Source organism: Panulirus ornatus, chromosome 72 (genome assembly GCF_036320965.1).
Source record: "Panulirus ornatus isolate Po-2019 chromosome 72, ASM3632096v1, whole genome shotgun sequence".
In the NCBI taxonomy this organism is placed as follows: Eukaryota; Metazoa; Arthropoda; class Malacostraca; order Decapoda; family Palinuridae; genus Panulirus; species Panulirus ornatus.
This window is the reverse complement of record NC_092295.1, coordinates 3515721-3538402: the sequence shown is the minus strand read 5'-3', so window position 1 is coordinate 3538402 and position 22682 is coordinate 3515721. Positions and strand designations below refer to the sequence as shown.

At 48.5% G+C, this 22682-nt stretch overlaps 1 protein-coding gene across 1 annotated transcript in view; it reads right to left on the bottom strand.

The window, feature by feature from the left end:
- The window catches only part of Septin4 (septin 4), a 96992-nt gene that overhangs the window by 53721 nt on the left and 20589 nt on the right, over positions 1 to 22682 (bottom strand). The window lies entirely within an intron of this gene.

Below are 22682 nucleotides of genomic sequence, written 5' to 3'. Positions count from 1 at the left end.
AGTAAGAGTACATTAACACAAGTAAAGAGTACATATTTACATAAGTAAGAGTACATATTTACATTGTAACAAGAGTTCATGTTAACATTCATTCTAACAAGTAAGAGTACATATTTGCTTTCATTGTAACAAGTAAGAGGTACATATTTACATTCATTCTAACAATTCTAACAAGTTTCTTGCATAATTTCATGTTATGTTCTTCTGGTTCTTCCATCATGCCATGGTTCGAAGAACTGTTCATTGTCTACGTGATGAACTGTTCATTGTCTACGTGAAGAACTGTTCATTATCTACGTTAACGAGACGTGGTTCTAGATCTTTTAAAGTTTGTACTCAAGTTAGCCCTTACTCTTCTCTCTTCCACGATGGGCAGACGTAAGGGCCACAGCTTTTCCATTGGTCAAGTACTGTCTGGGTTGACCTCCGTTGGATCTTCGTAGTAGTGGGTCGATAGCTGGTCGAACTGTTGTACCTACAGTGGGTCGATAGTTGGTCGAACTGCTGTACCTACAGTGGGTCGATAACTGGTCGAACTGTTGTACCTACAGTGGGTCGATAGTTGGTCGAACTGCTGTACCTACAGTGGGTCGATAACTGGTCGAACTGTTGTCCCTACAGTGGGTCGATAACTGGTCGAACTGTTGTCCCTACAGTGGGTCGATAGCTGGTCGAACTGTGTTGTCCCTACAGTTGGTCGATAGCTGCTCAAAATGTACCCACAGTGGGTCGATAGCTGGTCGACCGTTAGCGAATATTTTGGTGTTTGGTCGACTTAAGTCTGGTTTCTAGTTAGGTTTATGGTCACCTGTGTGGACGGACTCGCTGTACCTGTAGAGTCGGGTTTCAAATTTCGTGGTTCGTGTATGTTGATGAAGGAGGAGGAGAGGTGTGTGTGACCCCACTCGTTCGATTTCGTAGGAAGGATGTTTAAACCATATCAAAAGAGATTGTTGGAAGTGTTTCAACCCTTGGAACACTTTAGGTACGACCCTGGCGAACACTACGGCCCAGCTGTGTCATGTAGGTTTGTAACTAGACACTTAAATAAAGGAAATGTTGACAGTCAGTACGAAGCGATAGTTTAGACTTGGTCTGGCTCGTTATCATGTGGGGGAACTGCGTCGTAAAACCAGCTCTGTCTGGTGGCCTCTTTCACAACAGCTGAAAACAAAGTCATTTTGGTTGAATGACCTTTAATCTCTTCACGATAATTACTTTATCCTAATATTTACAATAGTTATGATGACCTTTCTGTACCTTTGATATTGACCGTGTGTTATATCATTCTATATAGACATGATCACGGGGGAAATGTAGATGTTTGTTGATGTGAGATGAAGATATGTTTGATGATCATCACTACATGTTTGTTGATGTTAGATGAAGATATGTTTGATGATCATCACTACATGTTTGTTGATGTTAGATGAAGATATGTTTGATGATCATCACTACATGTTTGGCCGGAGTTGCGACCTTGTGTGTCTGTCGTAGGTCAGACGTGGACCTGCGACCGTGGTCACCTGACCTGGTGTTGCCAACGTGTCTTGATACAGACGGTGGCTGGCATCATGTCAGACGTGGGCCACGTCCGTGTCTGACGCAGCCGTCAGCAGGGGCCACGATGGTGTGTGGCACCGTCAGCAGGGGCCACGATGGTGTGTGGCTCCGTCAGCAGGAGGAGCCACGTTGGTGTGTGGCTCCGTCAGGAGGAGGGCCCACGATGGTGTGTGGCTCCGTCAGCAGGAGGGCCCACGATGGTGTGTGGCTCCGTCAGGAGGGCCCACGATGGTGTGTGGCTCCGTCAGCAGCAGGAGGAGCCACAATCACCTGTGAGAGGGCCGGGCTCCCGTCTGACGCGTTCGTGGAGGAGGAGAACCTTCGGGTTTCTCTTGACCAGTATCATGTTTACGTCGTGGGAACGTCGTGTTTACGTCGTGGGAACGTCGTGTTTACGTCGTGGGAACGTCGTGTTGAAATGTGGCTCCCACCTGCAGCTTTCCATGTGACTCAGAACGTGGGAGGGAGTGGGCCAGGTTGGGGACGTACGACACGCATCCTAGAGTGAGGTGGGAGGTACGACACGCATTCTAGAGTGAGGTGGGAGGTACGACACGCATCCTAGAGTGAGGCGGGACGTACGACACGCATCCTAGAGTGAGGCGGGACGTACGACACGCATCCTAGAGTGAGGCGGGACGTACGACACGCATCCTAGAGTGAGGCGGGACGTACGACACGCATCCTAGAGTGAGGTGGGAGGTACGACACGCATCCTAGAGTGAGGTGGGAGGTACGACACGCATCCTAGAGTGAGGTGGGAGGTACGACACGCATCCTAGAGTGAGGTGGGAGGTACGACACGCATCCTAGAGTGAGGCGGGAGTGGCACACATGCTGTGTAACTCCAGGAAGAGTGGCCAATTGAGGGATGCAGGAGTGACCAGGTGGCAAGAAAGGTACCTCACACTATCCTGTAACTCCTGCAGGAGTGACCAGGTGGCAAGAAAGGTACCTCACACGATCCTGTAACTCCTGCAGGAGTGACCAGGCGGCAAGAAAGGTACCTCACACGATCCTGTAACTCCTGCAGGAGTGACTAGGTGGCAAGAAAGGTACCTCACACTATCCTGTAACTCCCGCAGGAGTGACCAGGTGGCAAGAAAGGTACCTCACACTATCCTGTAACTCCTGCAGGAGTGACCAGGTGGCAAGAAAGGTACCTCACACGATCCTGTAACTCCTGCAGGAGTGACCAGGCGGCAAGAAAGGTACCTCACACGATCCTGTAACTCCTGCAGGAGTGACCAGGTGGCAAGAAAGGTACCTCACACGATCCTGTAACTCCCGCAGGAGTGACCAGGTGGCAAGAAAGGTACCTCACACTATCCTGTAACTCCTGCAGGAGTGACCAGGTTAAGGGAAAGGTGCCTCACAGATCCTGTTGTGTTACTGCCTGAGTAGTGGCCAGTTGGGAAAGTAGATACCTCAAGGGGCGTCCTCATTGGCTGTTGCCGGGGGGGGGGGGGGGAGGTTAGCGCTCCACCACCATCGTGTGTCCCGGCGGTGTGTGAGGTTGTCTGGCTCAGCTCACTTGGGGTGTTAGAGACCCAGCCCTTCACTCGCAAAATGGTCCTCGCTAAAAGGTTTGGTTCGTCTGTTGTGGTACGCCTCTTGTGTGTGTGTGTATGCGCCTGCTTGTGTGGCTATGTGTGTGTGCCTGCTTGTGTGGCTATGCTAGTGTGTAAGCGCCCCCCCCCCCCCCCCTAGCTGTTCCTGGTGTTCTAAAAGGCTTTTGCCTGGCCTGGCCTTTGCCTTTTTACCCCAGGCACAGGAGGATCTTGTCTATAAACAACCCTTCCCTCCCTCACTTGACCCCAGTCATTTTGGTTGTGTTGCCCCCGTCAGAAGGAGGAGCAGCTGGTCAGCCTTATGTCTCTCTCTCTCTCTCTCTCTCTCTCTCTCTCTCTCTCTCTCTCTCTCTCTCACACACACACACACACACACACACACACACACACACACTGCTGACTCGCCTTAGTACCTCCCCTGACATTTACATCTCGTCTGGTTTACTGTCCACGACTCGTCAACACACACACTCTCTCTCTCTCTCTGTCTGTCTCTCTCTCTCTCTCTCTCTCTCTCTCTCTCTCTCTCTCTCTCTCTCTCTCTCTCTCTCCCTCCCTCCCTCTCCGTGATGGTCGTGCTTGTGTGCAGTTTTGTGTTGGTGTGGTGTGTTGCAGGTCAGACTCCTCCTCCTCCTCCTCCACCATCACGTCCTCTTGAGCATATTCAGTATTTGTTTACGTCCTGGGGTGGGTGGGTGGGGGCGCACCTGGTGGGTCGTGGGTCGTGGGTGGGTCTGGTACACTTGGCCCACCTGGGTGGGTAAGTGGTTATGATGGAAGGCGTCGCAACCAAATCCCATCTTCTCTGGCCATTACTCCCCCGCCTGCGCCTGCGCCGGGTTATATAATAAACTTGGGCTCTTACGGGCCACGATGGTGTGTGGCTCCGTCAGGAGGGCCCACGATGGTGTGTGGCTCCGTCAGGAGGGCCCACGATGGTGTGTGGCTCCGTCAGCAGGAGGGCCACGATGGTGTGTGGCTCCGTCAGCAGGAGGGCCACGATGGTGTGTGGCTCCGTCAGGAGGGCCCACGATGGTGTGTGGCTCCGTCAGGAGGGCCCACGATGGTGTGTGGCTCCGTCAGGAGGGCCCACGATGGTGTGTGGCTCCGTCAGGAGGGCCCACGATGGTGTGTGGCTCCGTCAGCAGGAGGGCCACGATGGTGTGTGGCTCCGTCAGGAGGGCCCACGATGGTGTGTGGCTCCGTCAGGAGGGCCCACGATGGTGTGTGGCTCCGTCAGGAGGGCCCACGATGGTGTGTGGCTCCGTCAGGAGGGCCCACGATGGTGTGTGGCTCCGTCAGGAGGGCCCACGATGGTGTGTGGCTCCGTCAGGAGGGCCCACGATGGTGTGTGGCTCCGTCAGGAGGGCCCACGATGGTGTGTGGCTCCGTCAGCAGGAGGGCCACGATGGTGTGTGGCTCCGTCAGGAGGGCCCACGATGGTGTGTGGCTCCGTCAGGAGGGCCCACGATGGTGTGTGGCTCCGTCAGCAGGAGGGCCACGATGGTGTGTGGCTCCGTCAGGAGGGCCCACGATGGTGTGTGGCTCCGTCAGGAGGGCCCACGATGGTGTGTGGCTCCGTCAGGAGGGCCCACGATGGTGTGTGGCTCCGTCAGGAGGGCCCACGATGGTGTGTGGCTCCGTCAGGAGGGCCCACGATGGTGTGTGGCTCCGTCAGGAGGGCCCACGATGGTGTGTGGCTCCGTCAGGAGGGCCCACGATGGTGTGTGGCTCCGTCAGGAGGGCCCACGATGGTGTGTGGCTCCGTCAGGAGGGCCCACGATGGTGTGTGGCTCCGTCAGGAGGGCCCACGATGGTGTGTGGCTCCGTCAGGAGGGCCCACGATGGTGTGTGGCTCCGTCAGGAGGGCCCACGATGGTGTGTGGCTCCGTCAGGAGGGCCCACGATGGTGTGTGGCTCCGTCAGGAGGGCCCACGATGGTGTGTGGCTCCGTCAGGAGGGCCCACGATGGTGTGTGGCTCCGTCAGGAGGGCCCACGATGGTGTGTGGCTCCGTCAGCAGGAGGGCCACGATGGTGTGTGGCTCCGTCAGGAGGGCCCACGATGGTGTGTGGCTCCGTCAGGAGGGCCCACGATGGTGTGTGGCTCCGTCAGGAGGGCCCACGATGGTGTGTGGCTCCGTCAGGAGGGCCCACGATGGTGTGTGGCTCCGTCAGGAGGGCCCACGATGGTGTGTGGCTCCGTCAGGAGGGCCCACGATGGTGTGTGGCTCCGTCAGGAGGGCCCACGATGGTGTGTGGCTCCGTCAGGAGGGCCCACGATGGTGTGTGGCTCCGTCAGGAGGGCCCACGATGGTGTGTGGCTCCGTCAGCAGGAGGGCCACGATGGTGTGTGGCTCCGTCAGGAGGGCCCACGATGGTGTGTGGCTCCGTCAGCAGGAGGGCCACGATGGTGTGTGGCTCCGTCAGCAGGAGGGCCACGATGGTGTGTGGCTCCGTCAGGAGGGCCCACGATGGTGTGTGGCTCCGTCAGGAGGGCCCACGATGGTGTGTGGCTCCGTCAGGAGGGCCCACGATGGTGTGTGGCTCCGTCAGGAGGGCCCACGATGGTGTGTGGCTCCGTCAGGAGGGCCCACGATGGTGTGTGGCTCCGTCAGGAGGGCCCACGATGGTGTGTGGCTCCGTCAGGAGGGCCCACGATGGTGTGTGGCTCCGTCAGGAGGGCCCACGATGGTGTGTGGCTCCGTCAGGAGGGCCCACGATGGTGTGTGGCTCCGTCAGGAGGGCCCACGATGGTGTGTGGCTCCGTCAGGAGGGCCCACGATGGTGTGTGGCTCCGTCAGGAGGGCCCACGATGGTGTGTGGCTCCGTCAGGAGGGCCCACGATGGTGTGTGGCTCCGTCAGGAGGGCCCACGATGGTGTGTGGCTCCGTCAGCAGGAGGGCCACGATGGTGTGTGGCTCCGTCAGGAGGGCCCACGATGGTGTGTGGCTCCGTCAGGAGGGCCCACGATGGTGTGTGGCTCCGTCAGCAGGAGGGCCACGATGGTGTGTGGCTCCGTCAGCAGGAGGGCCACGATGGTGTGTGGCTCCGTCAGGAGGGCCCACGATGGTGTGTGGCTCCGTCAGCAGGAGGGCCACGATGGTGTGTGGCTCCGTCAGCAGGAGGGCCACGATGGTGTGTGGCTCCGTCAGGAGGGCCCACGATGGTGTGTGGCTCCGTCAGGAGGGCCCACGATGGTGTGTGGCTCCGTCAGGAGGGCCCACGATGGTGTGTGGCTCCGTCAGGAGGGCCCACGATGGTGTGTGGCTCCGTCAGGAGGGCCCACGATGGTGTGTGGCTCCGTCAGGAGGGCCCACGATGGTGTGTGGCTCCGTCAGGAGGGCCCACGATGGTGTGTGGCTCCGTCAGGAGGGCCCACGATGGTGTGTGGCTCCGTCAGGAGGGCCCACGATGGTGTGTGGCTCCGTCAGGAGGGCCCACGATGGTGTGTGGCTCCGTCAGGAGGGCCCACGATGGTGTGTGGCTCCGTCAGGAGGGCCCACGATGGTGTGTGGCTCCGTCAGGAGGGCCCACGATGGTGTGTGGCTCCGTCAGGAGGGCCCACGATGGTGTGTGGCTCCGTCAGGAGGGCCCACGATGGTGTGTGGCTCCGTCAGGAGGGCCCACGATGGTGTGTGGCTCCGTCAGGAGGGCCCACGATGGTGTGTGGCTCCGTCAGGAGGGCCCACGATGGTGTGTGGCTCCGTCAGGAGGGCCCACGATGGTGTGTGGCTCCGTCAGGAGGGCCCACGATGGTGTGTGGCTCCGTCAGGAGGGCCCACGATGGTGTGTGGCTCCGTCAGGAGGGCCCACGATGGTGTGTGGCTCCGTCAGGAGGGCCCACGATGGTGTGTGGCTCCGTCAGGAGGGCCCACGATGGTGTGTGGCTCCGTCAGGAGGGCCCACGATGGTGTGTGGCTCCGTCAGGAGGGCCCACGATGGTGTGTGGCTCCGTCAGGAGGGCCCACGATGGTGTGTGGCTCCGTCAGGAGGGCCCACGATGGTGTGTGGCTCCGTCAGGAGGGCCCACGATGGTGTGTGGCTCCGTCAGGAGGGCCCACGATGGTGTGTGGCTCCGTCAGGAGGGCCCACGATGGTGTGTGGCTCCGTCAGGAGGGCCCACGATGGTGTGTGGCTCCGTCAGGAGGGCCCACGATGGTGTGTGGCTCCGTCAGGAGGGCCCACGATGGTGTGTGGCTCCGTCAGGAGGGCCCACGATGGTGTGTGGCTCCGTCAGGAGGGCCCACGATGGTGTGTGGCTCCGTCAGGAGGGCCCACGATTTACTCCCCCGCCTGCGCCTGCGCCGGGTTATATAATAAACTTGGGCTCTTACGGGGCGCCCCTCACTTGTGAGGTGTTGTGTGAGGTATGTTGTGAGTTGTGAGGACCCTATATATCTTGTCTCTGTGGAGTTCATCTGAGAACCCTACATCATGGCCACAATGGCAGGCACTAAGAAACCATTCTCTCTCTCTCTCTCTCTCTCTCTCTCTCTCTCTCTCTCTCTCTCTCTCTCTCTCTCTCTGACCAACAGCTTTGCTGTTCATTAACCTTTTTTTTATCATAACTTTATAACCTCGTCGCAAGTTGCAACCTGTTTTATCACTATATACACAATCAAGCCACATTTAGCTTATCACTATACATCAAGTCGTATGCTGTATCCTGGATAAAACATTACAAGCACACAACAAACTTGATTTTATAATATATATAATTCCTATAAGTCCACGGGGGAAAATGAAACACGATAAGTTCCCAAGTGCACTTTCGTGTCAGAATCACATCATCAGGGGAGACACAAGAGAGAAATATAACAGTCAGTTGATATACATCGAAGAGACGAAGCTAGGACGCCATTTGGTAAACATGCGATTGTCCATATATATATATATATATATATATATATATATATATGAATGAGTTCTATACAAGGCTGATGAAGCCTCACACATATTCAGAAAAGCTAAGTCTTATGTTGCTGGTCGGGTCATTACCTTATATATAAACAGTAGAGTGATTTAAGTATATATAAACAGTAGAGTGATATAAGTACCGGAATGTTAAATGAGACAATATATTGACCCTTACAGACTGGTGAGGGCAGTGACCCCCCCATCCTCCATGACCCTTAGTGTGTCCACAATCATGGCCATTACAACTTAACAACTCGATAACCTTGTGAAAAAGAGATGATTATTTCTATGAGGGCAGTTTGTAAACTTCTGATGTGTGTTGACAGTGTGTAATGGGTTGTTTACCGTGTGTCCTGTCGTGTGTGTGTGTGTGTAAGGGCAGTTTACCGTGTGTCCTGGTGTATGTGTGTGTGTGTGTGTGTGTAAGGGCAGTTTACCGTGTGTCCTGGTGTGTGTTTGTGTTGTGTGTGTGTGTGTGTAAGGGCAGTTTACCGTGTGTCCTGGTGTGTGTGTGTGTGTGTGTCAAACTGTTTGTTTTGGTCGGCTTGCGTCATGGTGACTGACGCTGCTGACGACCTGGGAGTTGGTGCTGACAATGCGGGAACTAGTGGGCGGGAAGTGATAACACGCGCACGCACGCATGCACGCTCTCTCTCTCTCTCTCTCTCTCTCTCTCTCTCTCTCTCTCTCTCTCTCTCTCTCTCTCTCTCTCTCTCTCTCTGAGTCATTTAAAACGGAACCCATTCCACCCGTCTGTTCCAACACATCCCCTTTTGCTGGTCCCCGACTTAGGTAATCTCCTCCTGTCCATTCCATCGCCTCCCCCTCCTGTCCATTCCATCACCTCCCCCACCTGTCCATTCCATCGCGTCCCCCACCTGTCCATTCCATCGCGTCCCCCTCCTGTCCATTCCATCGCGTCCCCCTCCTGTCCATTCCATCGCGTCCCCCTCCTGTCCATTCCATCGCGTCCCCCTCCTGTCCATTCCATCGCGTCCCCCTCATGTCCATTCCATCGCGTCCCCCTCCTGTCCCTTCCATCGCGTCCCCCACCGGTCCATTCCATCACCTCCCCCCCACCTGTCCATCGTTTACCGGTGGAAAAAGAAAAAGAAAAACACTTGCTCTATCCCAGGTGTAAAAAACATTTTGTAACTTGTAAAACCTCCCCGAGGCTGAGCAAGTCCGCTGCTCCACCAGACCCCCAGGTTTAATTTGACCCCCTAAACCCTTAAAACCATCTGAGGTCGTGTGGTTATCCCGACGACCTGGGGTCCACCTGGGGGGGGGGGGGTGCAGACGACCTACCACCCCCACACACACAAGTGTACGAGGGTCCGAGAGCTGGTGGCTTGGCATTATCTGACCACACACAAGGATACACCCCCACCGTTGTGTGTGACTGGTGAGCCGATGTGGTATTACACACCTGATTGTATGCACAAGACCTGATTATTCTTAAAACCTTCTCGTACATTGGTGGATATATCATCTCTTGTTATATTATCATGCAAGATTGGGTATATCATTAACTTATGTTATATTATCATACAAGGTTGTATGTATATATATCATCATCTCTTGTTATATTATCATACAAGGTTGTATGTATATATATCATCATCTCTTGTTATATTATCATACAAGGTTGTGTATATATATATCATCATCTCTTGTTATACAAGTTATATCATTTCGTGACGTAGCAGATGAGGTTGTTATACTGTGATGGGTGAGCAGTCAGCAGGGGTTCCACAGGGCGGGTGTTCATCTCCGTGTGGCTTCTGTGTTTTATCTCCGTGTGGCTTCTGTCTGACGTGTCACCTATGAATATGGCGCCGCCACCACAACAACGGACGCCACTGTTCTGTACTCGTTGTTAATGGGCTTGGGAGGTCGGTCCTCTCGTTGAATGGGCTTGGTCCTCTTTGTGAAATGGGCCAGCCTGTGTCATGCATGGGTGGGTTGCCCGGGACACACACACACACACACACACACACACCCTCGCTCCTACCTAACGTAGACGTTACAAATCCCATTGTAGACCCGCTGTAGCTTGCCATGTAGGGATGGGCGGTGTGTGTGTGTGTGTGAGTGAGTGAGACAGTTTCGGATTGTAAGGCAAGGGAGCTCAGTGGGATGAAAGACGGAGAGAGAGAGAGAGAGAGAGAGAGAGAGAGAGAGAGAGAGAGAGAGAGAGAGAGAGAGAGAGAGAGAGAGAGAGCGCTTAAAGACGGAGAGGGGGAAAAGATAGGAGAGAGAGTATCGCATGTGAGTCTAGTGGCTGGGCATCATCATCTCTCCTGTATACACCCGAGCTCCGGGCACGCCCCAGCTGCTGGCCACAATGGGCGCGTCTCGTGCCACACGCCAGCCACACTGGCCCGGTGGAGGAAGGTTGGAAATACCTTGTGTATGTAACAGTATAGCGAGTGACCTGCCCCCACAGACGACCCTGATCTTGTGTATGTAACAGTATAGTGACTGACCTGCCACCACAGACGACCCCGATCTTGTGTATGTAACAGTATAGTGACTGACTTGCCCCCACAGACGTGAATGACCCAGGTCACGACGACCCTACTCTTGACCTTGACCTCCCATGACGACCCTGGTCGCTACAGTCATGACCAGCGATCACTACCAACTTTTTTTCTTTTTAAACGACGACCCCTCCCCTCACCCCCCGTGACCCAACATCTTCCACTACGACCGGGACGACGACCCGCGAACCTTCTTCCCCCAGTTATGACCACTTAAGAGGTCGTCAATAGCAGCTATGACGACCACAAGCAACCTGGTTTATGATTAGTTACAACCACGACCTGTTCCACTTACGACCACAGCGACCTGTTTCACGTACGACCACGACCTGTTTCACGTACGACCACAGCGACCTGTTTCACGTACGACCACAGCGACCTGTTCCACCAACGACCACAGTGACCCGTTCCACCTACGACCACAGCGACCTGTTCCACCTACGACCACGACCTGTTCCTCCTACGACCTCGACCTGTTCCACCTACGACCACAGCCACCATGAGTTGTATGGTCTTACAGTCCTCATCACTCATCAGGCTCGCATTAACTTATCATAGAAGACATTTTCCTCTGCACCATGATTTTCTGCCTCTTGTACATAGAGCCAGAGTAGAATGAAGACCAAATTCATAATGAATCGATTAGGAACTATTGAGACACATTGCAGAGAGAGAGAGACGTCAATATTTACCTTAGCCTCTCTCTCTCTCTCTCTCTCTCTCTCTCTCTCTCTCTCTCTCTCTCTCTCTCTCTCTCTCTCTCTCAATGAGATGTATATCACTGAATACTCCCTCAGGGCTGAGAGAGAGAGAGAGAGAGAGAGAGAGAGAGAGAGAGAGAGAGAGTGAGTGAAGGGTGAGTGAGTCTGTTGAATCCAAGCTTGTGGTTGTGGTGGTGGCGATGGTGGTGGGTTTTGAAGAGCGATGTAACGGGAGGAAAGTGGCTGAGGTGGACGGACGGACGGGCGTAGGTAGGCAGGTACTGGCGGCGGAGGTAGGTAGGTGGGTACTGACGTACACATACTGCCAGAAGACTTTGAGTGGTCGAGCAGCAACCCACCATCCACAGCAGAGACGTAGGGTCACAATGAACATGATTACATGATGCAGGTACGAGACGAGGAGATGGTAGGTGTGTGTGTGTGTGTGTGTGGGATGCAAGCCAGCTGCCCTCAGGTTGATGTACAAAGTGAAGAAAGACACCTGCCTTGTGGGGAGAGTTAAGACAGCTGCCTTTTTGTTGTTGGGGGCCAAAGGAAACACCTGACAGCCACTGAGGTGGAGAACCGCTGCCTAGCCATCACGTAACCCCCTGTTGATCACCCAAGCGAGGGTGGCGGTGGTATTGTGGGAGGGAGAGAGAGAGAGACGGTGATCTATCTCTTGAGCACTCGCGCTCACTCACTTGGGGCAGCCCAGACCCACTGGAGTGGAGATCCCCGGATCATTGGCGTTGTCCTGCTTCATTCTCACACCCTCCTCCTCCTCCTCCTCCTCACACCCTCCCCAAGCCCTCCTCCTCCTCCTCCAGCCCTCCTCCTCCTCCTCAAGCCCTCCTCCTCTAAACCCTCCTCCTCCTCCTCCTCCTCCTCCTCCTCACACACACGTTCTGGCCTCCCCCGACCACCTCATTGTACTGACAAGGTTCCCGCCTTCACATTTATATAAATCAAAGCGTTTGTATTTGATATATAAACACCATCTTCGTCATGAACTTAACATTTGTGGTAGAATACCACTTGTTACCGAGCGACTGCGCGACTTTTAGCTAGCAGGACGGGATGACACAGAGGGATGGTGACTGGCCTTTGATAAGGGCCCTTTAAAAGGTCAGATCAAAGGCCAGACTTATCATACCCCGAAGGTTCGAACCCAGTATAAGAGTCGTGAATGGAGGACATGTATCCTGGTCGATCATAACCAGTAGTGGAGGAGGAGCCAAGTGTAGACGGGGTGTGTGGGACAATGGAATGCATCTGTTGGTGATGGGGTTTGGATCCCAGTCAAAAAAAAAGTCCCATACGATCCCAGTTGTGGGTTCGTCAACCTCCTGTACATTGTATTGGAGGATAGTAACACTCTCTCTCTCTCTCTCTCTCTCTCTCTCTCTCTCTCTCTCTCTCTCTCTCTCTCTCTCTCTCTCTCTCGTAAATCTTTTCACATGACCTTACCTTCCCTGAATTAAGTATGTCGTCTCCAGGAACAGCAAAAGCTGGGTTTTTATCGTTTCCAAACTTCCTGGATAGACAGTCCAAACTGCCGCTTCAAATTTTAAAAGAGTTTCATCTGTTAACTTGGCGCCTCCGGGAACGAATATATATGTGGGACACTTGTGAGAAATCTTCTCAAACGCCTTTATAGAAGTATTCTGAAACTTCTTTTAATCCAATTTAATCCTTTTCTCTATCGTATGGAGCTCTGGGACCAATGCATCTTATTTACGGGTAAATCAAAAGATGTTGCCTTAGTTCTGGAACTTGTTTACTCGTAGATCAAGACGTATTGCCTTTTTGGAAAGTATATTTTATCACCGTCCCTTGGCAGGTTCAACTGAAAGTCTCGTCCAGTTTATAACTTAAGTAATTTACCTAATAATATACAGGTCTTCCTGGTTGACCAAAATGGATTTACTAACTTGGTGCGGGTTAGGATCGTACCGTCGTGTTCAAGGGTCGTATACCGTCGTGTTCAAGGGTCGTATACCGTCGTGTTCAAGGGTCGTATACCGTCGTGCTCAAGGGTCGTATACCGTCGTGTTCAAGGGTCGTATACCGTCGTGCTCAAGGGTCGTATACCGTCGTGGTCAAGGGTCGTATACCGTCGTGTTCAAGGGTCGTATACCGTCGTGCTCAAGAATTTAACACTTCGGGGTCATTGACCACGAACACACTGTTATGGGTCATTCACCTGCCTCTGTGTATTTAAAATGGAATGTTTTAAATTTTTTTTGGGAATAAAACAATATTTGACCTTGGAAATCGACATAGGCTAATCTCGGGGTATTTGGAGTGAGGCCAGTTGGTTCCAACGCCCTTACCTACTTCCTCATCACTGCATTTTTACATCAACTATCCATCCATCCATCTCCACTATCCTCCACTCGACCAGTCCCTCCATACCTATCCACTGTCCTCACCCTTCGTTGGTCGTCCTTCCCCTCTGCTAATTGTTGTTTTATTGCAAATTACTTGTGGTAATTGAATTTTGATGTTCGTCTGTTCTTAATATCTCTTTTTGGTTTCGTCCCCCCTTAATTTAAGAATCCCTTTCTCCCATCTTCGTATGTGCTTCGTAATTGATCATTTTTAGACCAAGTCATCTGCTATTGTGGTTATTTCCGATCCTTCCTGTCTTAAGTAACACTTATATTTCTTTTCTTCTTTCAAACTATTCGCCATTTCCCGCGTTAGCGAGGTAGCGTTAAGAACAGAGGACTGGGCCTTTGAGGGAATATCCTCACCTGGCCCCCTTCTCTGTTCCTTTTGGAAAAAAGACATATATATAAAATATATATATATATATATATATATATATATATATATATATATATATATATATATATATATATATATATAGTCAATTACAGTTTTATGATGAATTTTCTCCTTGGTAAAGGTCGGTCCCAAATTACTTTTAAGATTTCAAGGACAGAATTCTCAGTCCACGAGTGAAAATCATCACGCCTCTCTCTCTCTCTCTCTCTCTCTCTCTCTCTCTCTCTCTCTCTCTCTCTCTCTCTCTCTCTCTCTCAATGTGGGTCGTGGTGGTGGGGGGGGGGGGGGGTAGTTGCAAACAGTGTGGTGGTGTGGCAGGGACCACGACCACACGGTGTGGCAGGGACCACGACCACACGGTGTGGCAGGGGCGCCGTCCTACGTGTCTTGGGTTATTTCAGGTGGACGTTATCAGGCCTGGCATAGCCTTGCCCTGCCAACTTGTAGCTCGCCCTGCAACATTGCTCTCTCTCTCTCTCTCTCTCGCTCTCTCTCTCTCTCTCGCTCTCTCTCTCTCTCTCTCTCTCTCTCTCTCTCTCTCTCTCTCTCTCTCTCTCTCTCTCTCTCTCTCTCTCTCTCTCTCTCGGCATTTGGTAAAGTAGAATTAACAGGGAATTCGTTGATGCCGTAGTTAAACACGTGTGAACATTGGGGTTATCTTCCAAACATACATACACAGTTTGATACTCAGCTGTGATATGTGGTCACCAGTTTGAAAAGAAAGAAAAAAAAATTACAGGAAAACTGAATTGAATGTTCAGGTATTTTTCTTAAGCTTTAAACTGAGTAGTTCACCAAGGATGAACATCTTTCAGTGTGTGTGTGTGTGTGTGCATCATGATATATGTATGTATATAATCCGCAAGTAACATATATATATATATATATATATATATATATATATATATATATATATATATATATATATATTCGCCATTGATACATATTCGCTATTTCTTTAGGAAAACTCAAAACGTGAGGGGAGGATTTCCAGCCCCTCGCTCCCTCCCCCTTTTAGTCGCCTTCTACGACACGCAGGCGACATAGTACATGTAACTTGCTGTGCTGGAGAATGCTACTGACATCTGTTGTGGTATTTCTGATAAGGTCAGGCGCCATTACACCACCAAATCAAATCAAGTCTGCCAAACAATCCTCATGTGTGGACGAGAACATTGAAAGGGCGAGGGAAAGTGTGGGAAAGGAAGTTGTATTATGAGTTTATCGTGAAAGGTCGAAACAATTGAAATTGTACCGTAGAAGGATGGTCGTATGTGCCTGGGAGCGAATAGAAGGGAATTTTAAACAAACGGGGTCTTTGATTTAAAGCCTCACAATGCGGAAATAAGAAATGCATACGAAGTCCTTCGAATTGAACCAGAAGGTACCAACCCAAAATAAAAACCCACGAAACAAAATGGAAATGTTATAGTGTATTACAGAGCGCAATCAAAATGACAAAGTTTTGTGATAGTTCCAGTTTATCACTGATAATCTTTTGGAATTCTCTTTCTCCTTTAGTCTTTCCTTCTTCCCATATAACCTTTCTGACCTTCAGAATCAGTTCCTGTGAACTCCCGAGATGACTTTGTCATGGTTTGCCTATGCCAAGTCAGTCGGTCACTGTAATATATAGAGATGACAGAGAATCATTAAAGACAGATGGGTAAACACGAATTTAGGATGAACTCCTTAAGTTAGACAACCCTGTATTGTGGGCTGCTCCTCTCCGTCACTGAAGTTGGGAGCTGTGTGTTCCCAGCATCAAGGCAGAAGAGGAGGAGGAGGAGAAGGTAGCATCAAAGTAAACGTTTCCCGAAGCATGCATTACTATTAAGTAAATGTAGAAACACTGCTGCTGCTTCATTGTTTACTACGAGTGTAGTAATCAAGTGGCAGTTTTTATCTCTAGCCTCTTCTGTGCGTATGATTGTTCAATAGGCGAGAAAAGACTTTTAAGTTTCCCTAGATACGTCATAGCAGGATCCGCACGTATCCTGTCAAAGGTTTTTTTTTACGTCGATACAGTATGTGTGCAGGACGGACGTGTGTATCACTTTATTTCTACGTCAAATGACAAGTCACCGCCCAGCTCAAGGTTATATAATATGCGCTTTAATGTGGATGATCAATATTTTGTGGCTTGTCACCGGTGCATGCAACCCAGGCCCCCCCCCCCCCCCCCCCTCTCTCTCTCTCTCTCTCTCTCTCTCTCTCTCTCTCTCTCTCTCTCTCTCTCTCTCTCTCAAATGGTTTTTTTTCACCGTTTTTTTTCCTTTGTGATTTGATGTGTGGCTGTACCACGTCCTGGGGGGGGGGGGGGGATAGAGCCTAACAGGATTTGATTAAGGGGCAAGACGAAGCCAGGAGAACCCTAGACTGACATGGGCAAGACGAAGCCAGGAGAACCCTAGACTGACATGGGCAAGACGAAGCCAGGAGAACCCTAGACTGACATGGGCAAGACGAAGCCCAGGAGAACCCTAGACTGACATGGGCAAGACGAAGCCCAGGAGAACCCAAGACTGACATGGGCAAGACGAAGCCAGGAGAACCCTAGACTGACATGGGCAAGACGAAGCCAGGAGAACCCTAGACTGACATGGGCAAGACGAAGCCAGGAGAACCCTAGACTGACATGGGCAAGACGAAGCCAGGAGAACCCTAGACTGACATGGGCAAGACGAAGCCAGGAGAACCCAAGACTGACATGGGCAAGACGAAGCCAGGAGAACCCTAGACTGACATGGGCAAGACGAAGCCCAGGAGAACCCAAGACTGACATGGGCAAGACGAAGCCAGGAGAACCCTAGACTGACATGTAAACTCGGACGATGTTGACAGATGGTGTTAGACGATGACGTATATTGTGATGATGATGATGATGAGGTGGTGGTGGTGTGCTTTTTGGTAGGTTGAAACGATGGCCAGGGACTCATGACGACATGATGAATATCAAGAAGAGGAAACGACCTTTGGAGAACAGGGAAGATGAAACAGAACAGAAAAGAGGTACTTGGAAGAACAGGAGAAGGCAGAAGAGGAGAGAAAGATGCCCGGGGGAAAGTGACTTAAGGACAGAGGAATTGGATAAAAGGAGGCAGGAAAGAAAGGAAGAAAAATGTGAAGGTGGACAGACGAAAAAGGATGATGGAGAGTAGGGAAGAACATGAAATAATTGATAAGAATACAGAGATGATATGAAAGTGCAGATGGGAAGGAAACAAAGAGATGGTGGGAAAGAAGACAAGAAGAGAATGGACTTAAATATTCCAGTAGGACGAAAAGCAGCAGCCCGATATCGCAAAAGAAAGACAAGAAGATCTACATCAAACACCGTCCGTCCGCTTTCGGCTCTGCTGCTGTGCGATATAACAGTTTGGGATGACTGGCAGCAAGGTCGCTGCCCGCTAATGGCAACAGGCAAGAACCATCAGGCGTACGATAACTGTCGCTCTAATGTGACGGAGTAAGACACGTAAAGAAAAAAAGAATCATGACAGCAAGTGTGAAGAGAAAACCCTAAGAAAGCCTATAGTTGGAGAAAGGATTTCAAAGAAAATGAATATATACAAAATAAGTAAATACACATATAAAAGAGGATAGAAGGTACGTACAGAAGACGGTAGACAAGTAGATGAAATGACACGATTAAATGAAACAGGTAAGAACTGAATGATGCAATGTTTTTGTGGAAGAAATGTGAAAAGGACTGATATAAAGTGAATGAGGGAGGAGCCACCTCGAATGAGAAGAGGAAGGTGCGACATGGAAGGAACAAAGATGAAAGAAATCATAACATCAAGAACAGTAGAAAGAATAATAACATCAAGAACAGCAGTTGTTGAAGAGAAGACGAGAACAACAATGGTGATTGGAGAGGAGACGAGAATGATTGTGATTGAAGAGGAGACGTGATAAGAACAGTGGTGATTGAAGAGGAGACATGATAAGAACAGTGGTGATTGAAGAGGAGACATGAGAACAATGATGATTGAAGAGGAGATATGACAAGACCAGAGGTGATTGAAGAGGAGACATGAGAAGAACAGTTGTGATTGAAGAGGAGACATGAGAACAATGGTGATTGAAGAGGAGACATGAGATCAGTGGTGATTGAAGAGGAGACATGAGATCAGTGGTGATTGAAGAGGAGACATGAGATCAGTGGTGATTGAAGAGGAGACATGAGAACAATTGAGAATAGTGGTGATTGAAAAGGAGACATTAGAACAATTATGATTGAAGAGGAGACGAGAACAGTGATGATTGAAGAGGAGATATTGAAGAGGAGACGAGGAAAGTGGTGATTGAAGAGGAGATATGAGAATATTGGTGATTGAAGAGGAGACATGAGAACAGTGGTGATTGAAGAGGAGACATGGCAAGACCAGAGGTGATTGAAGGAGACATGGCAAGACCAGAGGTGATTGAAGAGGAGACATGACAAGACCAGAGGTGATTGAAGAGGAGACATGGCAAGACCAGAGGTGATTGAAGAGGAGACATGGCAAGACCAGAGGTGATTGAAGAGGAGACATGGCAAGACCAGAGGTGATTGAAGAGGAGACATGGCAAGACCAGAGGTGATTGAAGAGGAGACATGGCAAGACCAGAGGTGATTGAAGAGGAGACATGGCAAGACCAGAGGTGATTGAAGAGGAGACATGACAAGACCAGAGGTGATTGAAGAGGAGACAAGGCAAGACCAGAGGTGATTGAAGAGGAGACATGGCAAGACCAGAGGTGATTGAAGAGGAGACATGGCAAGACCAGAGGTGATTGAAGAGGAGACATGGCAAGACCAGAGGTGATTGAAGAGGAGACATGAGAACAATGGTGATTGAACAAGAGACGTGACAAGAAGACCAGAGGTGATTGAAGAGGAGACATGACAAGACCAGAGGTGATTGAAGAAGAGACGTGACAAGAAGACCAGAGGTGATTGAAGAGGAGACATGACAAGACCAGAGGTGATTGAAGAGGAGACATGACAAGACCAGAGGTGATTGAAGTGGAGACATGACAAGACCAGAGGTGATTGAAGAGGAGACATGAAAAAAGCAGTGGTGGTTTGAAATGTTATGACAATGGCTGTTGAAGAGATGATAACATGACAGCAGCATTGGTAGTGGAAAATATAGCAGGAAGAGAACAGTGATGACATAATGTAAGGGAAGAATGGAAACATCAGAGTTGGTGGTTCAAATACAGCAACACCATTTTAAAAGACATATCTTGATTTCTTGACGCATTTGGTACTTGATTATAAGTATTTAATGAGTGGAGGAGGAGGGAGGCTTTGGATTTGATCAGCCCTAAGGTCCTTAGAGAGGTTGTCACCGGCTAATCGGCACTAATGAGAACAGGAAAGGTGGAAGAGGTTGCTGTGTACCTAAGTCTAATGCACATGTCTCTTAAGGAGTTTTATAATTATGACATTCATGTAGAAATTCTTGTGCTCCTGATATGATTCTTTAAGAGAGGTTTTATCATATGTACAATGATTTTTTCATCCCTGCTGTACAATAATTGCCTTCTTGAGTACGATAATTGAATAATCCATGCATACAGTAACTGCCGTTGTAAGCACTTGCGACAACTTGGGTGAAGATTGTGTTTTTACAAAAACTCGTCGATGACACTGTAACTTGAATGCTCATGTAAATTAAGTATGTATCTCTAATGTCTGTCAGCACTGTGACTTGAATGCTTAAGTAACTTTAAGTTATCCCTAATGTTCGTTGGCACTGTGACATTAAACACTTGTGTAACTTAAAAGTGATGTATCCCTAATGTCTGATAACTTAATTCTGTGGTGCGACAACTTGGCCTTTTAAGGACCACAAGTTACAATTGCACAAAAATGTACAGTCTTGAATGCGTTAAGTTGTCCCAGAGAGTACAATACAGTAATTTAGATTCTTAGTGCTTTGGCTTTTCAAAATCCTCATGGAATGAAATAACCTCCAATTTTTTACAGTAATATAGCACCCTATAAGTATGATAATTTATCCCGAGGTCCATTAGTACAATAATGTACCTTCTTGAGTATGATAACATTCCTTTAGTACGATAATGTAGCTTCTTGAATATGAAATTTCTTTAGAACGATAATATAGATTCTTGAGTACAATAACATTTCTTTAGTATGATAACATTGCATCTTGAGTATGATAATACCTTTAGAATGATAACGTTGCTCCTTTAGTATAAAACATTAGTACAATGACGTTGCCTCTTGAGTATAACAACATTACTGTGAGAGCATAGCTGCTTTTATTTTTTTTAATTGGATAATTTGACCTATTTAGATAATGTTCACAAGAGCACTGAGGCTTTACACACAATTCATAAAAAATGTATTAGAACCAAGCTTCAGAGAGGGCCTATGTGGTGTAACGGTGTAATAGATATGTTCAACTGTTTAACTCTTCTTTTTTCCCCATGGATATTGTAGCACTTTCCTTTTCAAGATGCTAGTGCTATAACCGATAATCTTCACGAATTCTTCAAGATCATGGATGATATTGTCCTTTTCATGGATAGTATTGTGCCCTTCAAGAAGACATATATTCTACAATAGAATTTACCCTCATTTATATGGGTCATCTTTTCCTGCATTTTTATATCAAAACATTATTTATAATGTACTTGTATATTCATTTTCAGAGTTAAACAGCTTTACACCACTATTCCTGAAGGACCACTACTGCAAGGAGTTTGATAGCCTGAGTGCACCTACCACATCTCTGGTGAAGCCCAGGAACGGGCTTGCCAAAAGGTAATGTCCCATGTTGGACCAAGCACAGATCCGACAATCTTAAAAAAAAAAAAGGTAAAGGCTTGACAAAAAAAAAAGCTAAGGGCATAAGAAAAGAAGCTAAACCAGACAAAAAAAAAAAGCAAAGCCCTTCCAAAAAAAGTCCCTAGTCGGAACAAACACAGGTCCAAAGATGTTAAAAAAAAAAAGCAGTAAAAGGTTGAGAAAGAAAAGAAAAAAGCTAAAGGCAACAACATAAAAAAATCTACAGGGCATTGTTGGACCAGCATAGGTTCAAAAAAAAAAAAAGAACCGAGCACAGGTCTAACGATAAATCTGTAAAAAAAAAAAAAAAAAAAAAAAGGATAGCCTAGCAAAATAAGAAAAGAAAAATAAACTTAAAAGGCCCAACTAAAATAGCCTAGCAAAAAAAAGAAATAAAGAAAACCTAAAGGCCCCCCCCAAAAAAAAACTAAACCCGACAAACAAAGCAAAGCCTGAAAAAAAAAATATAGGGACTTGTTCGAGCAGCAGAGGTCTGACAATGTTAGGAAAAATAAATTCTATGTCGGACCAAGTAGAGGTCCGACAATCAAGTAAACTTAGTGTATTCTATAATTGTCTATTCCTTTTCAGAGTCAATCAGCTTTACACCACTACTACAGAAAGACCACCAGTACAAGAAGTGTAATACCCTGAATGTACCTGCCACCTCTCTTTTGAAGCCCTACGAGATCAACACTAATTAATGGATGTTTTCTCCTGTTAAGGTTTTCTTTTTTCCCCAAGGATATTATAGCACTTTCCTTTTCAAGATGCTGTTGCTATAACCGATAATCTTCATGAATTCTTCAAGATCATGGATGATATTGTCCTTTTCATGGATAGTATTGTGCCCTTAAAGAAGACATATATTCTACAGTAGAATGTACCCTCATTCATAAGGGTCATCTTTTCCTGCATTTTTATATCAAAATGTTATTTATAATGTACTTGTATTTTCATTTTCAGAGTTAAACTTTATAAGGGTCATCTTTTCCTGCATTTTTATATCAAAACGTTATTTATAATGTATTTGTTTAGTCATTTTCAGAGTTAAACAGCTTTACACCACTATTCCTGAAGGACCACTACTGGAAGGAGTTTGATAGCCTAAGTGCACCTGCCACATCTCTGGTGAAGCCCAGGAACAGTGCACGTGCCACATCTCTGGTGAAGCCCAGGAATGGGCTTGTCAACAGGTAACATCCCATGTTGGACAAAGCATAGGTCCGATGATCTTTAACAAAAAAAAAAAAAAGGTAAAGGCTTGACAAAAAAAAAAAAGCTAAGGGCATAAGAAAAGAAGCTAAACCAGACAAAAAAAGCAAAGCCCTTCCCAAAAAAAAGTCTCTAGTCGGAACAAACACAGGTCTGAAGATGTTAGAAAAAAAAAAAAAAAAACGGTAAGAGGCTGAGAAAGAAAAGACAAAAGAAGCTTAAGGCAACAACAAAAAAAAAAAATCTACAGGGCATTGTTGTACCAGCTTTGGTTCAGAAAAAAAAAAAAAAAGAACCAAGCACAGGTCCATCAATAAACCGGTAAAAAAAAAAAATGATAGCCTAGAGGAAAAAAAAAAAGATAAAGAAACCTAAAGGCCTAACTGAAAAACTAAACCTGACAAAAAAAAGCAAAGCCTGAAAAAAAAGAAAAAATTTATAGGGGCTTTTTGGAGCAGCAGAGGTCTGACAATGTTAGGAAAAATAAATCATATCGGACCAAGTATTGGTCCAACAATCAAGGAAACTTAGTATATTCTATAATTATCTATTCCTTTTCAGAGTCAATCA